Genomic DNA, 1,740 nt, shown 5'->3' with positions numbered 1-1,740 from the left:
AAAATTTTGGATTAAAAATATATTTATGTGTAGGATGTTCTGTTTGTAGGTAGGCAAGTTTTAAATACTTTTTCTGCGATGTCAACTGAACCACGGTCATTCATACGAGAACGAAGATCAATAAGAATGAAAAAAGAAGTGTCCAATATTAAGTTTGCATGAAAGAGTCAATATTTGAAACTTTAAAAAAAATTTTTTATTCAAATTTACGACTATATTATATAAAACGAAATCTAGTAAATGTGATGTTTATGTTATATCATGTTATTATGACATGATATAGACTTCAGGAAAACATTTCCATTGGTTGTTCTCCAATATATTTAAAACCAAATGGACGAAAATAGAACTTACAAAATGGGTTTTGGTTACTTAGTTAAACCTAAAGGGGAAAAGGAAGAGCCCGAGAGAGAAAATGGCTTTTATTGTGAAAGGAATGGGTATGAAAATCGGAATATAAATATATATTTTAACATAAAATATACTTTTTTTTTAATGTTATATTACTTGAATTCGTACTATAAGTAATTATGTGTTAATCGAATCTAATCAAACAAATTAAGTCAATAAATTTCATGTTATTTAACTTTAACATTAAACATGCAGGATATATATTTAGAAACTCGTTGTTATATATCTATAAATATATAAAATTTATTAACTTGAAAAATACTCTATGCAATGGTAAATAGATCTCTCAAACATTTAATGTCCAATTTACATCGAAGCCAGGTAAAACATTGATAATAAAAAGCATAAAACACATTTAATAATTAGGAACCCACTAATCATTATAAGTTGATGAAACTGATTGCCTCTAAGTCACTCACAACATTATATCAGGTATGAAATTTAATATAACTAACGTAAAAAGTTTCCAATATACGATGCTATTCTGACAGAGCTGGTGGATACCTAAAGATGTTATGAAATATAATAAAATATTTTATCTGTATTTTGAGCTCAGATTGTATGAAATCACGGGTTATTGCAGGGTGATTTTATCAATCTTTTTCAAAAATTGGTTAATCAGTTTGTTAAATAAATGGTTACAAATTTAATACAATATATATTTATTATTTTGGGCCGAATGCCCTTCAGTTTGATTTAATAATGTTACTCTTACCCCTGTCGAACAGATCCGCTACCTTAGACTACATTTGGACAAACGATTAACCTGGAATCCTCACACGAGACTGAAAACCCAGGAAACTGCACGTCGATTTCGACTATTACAGCACTTACTAGACAAACGGTCGAAACTTCCAACACATTACAAAAGACTGATCTAACTGACTGTAATAAGGCCTATCTGAACATATGGAGTTGAGCTTTGGGGCTCCACTAAACCTTCGAATTCCTCTCGTATTCAATCCTTACAATTAAAATCCTTCATAAAATCCTCAATGTTCCTTACTTTGTCACAAATAAAATGATACACAAAGACCTTAATGTTCCCTATGTAACCGGTCTAGCCCGAACCAGATATCACTCCTTCCAGTATAAACTCCCTGACCGCTCAATCCCCATAATTTCTAACATTACATTGTCTTCCATTCCTGACAATCCTCCCGAGGTGCCTGAAAAGAAGATGGTCACGAGACCAGCTAATGTAAAATGTCATTAGAGTGCTACCAATGGGTAGTTGCTCTACACGTCTGTAACACTTCATTTTAACTAAGATCATATTTACTAAATGTATTATGTAATATACAGTTGTAAATTTCAATAAAGACATTA

The 1,740-nt window shown here is 30.7% G+C and overlaps 2 protein-coding genes across 6 annotated transcripts in view; one reads left to right on the top strand and one right to left on the bottom strand.

The window, feature by feature from the left end:
* The window catches only part of LOC106684817 (micronuclear linker histone polyprotein), a 170,889-nt gene that overhangs the window by 50,610 nt on the left and 118,539 nt on the right, over positions 1-1,740 (bottom strand). The window lies entirely within an intron of this gene.
* The window catches only part of LOC136795302 (lipase member I-like), a 29,444-nt gene that overhangs the window by 13,399 nt on the left and 14,305 nt on the right, over positions 1-1,740 (top strand). The gene's annotated exons all lie outside the window — the stretch shown is intronic.

This window comes from Halyomorpha halys, unplaced genomic scaffold, assembly GCF_000696795.3.
Source record: "Halyomorpha halys isolate HHAL.00 unplaced genomic scaffold, Hhal_1.1 Scaffold623.1, whole genome shotgun sequence".
NCBI classification, from domain to species: domain Eukaryota; kingdom Metazoa; phylum Arthropoda; class Insecta; order Hemiptera; family Pentatomidae; genus Halyomorpha; species Halyomorpha halys.
This window is presented reverse-complemented; position numbering and strand designations above follow the sequence as displayed.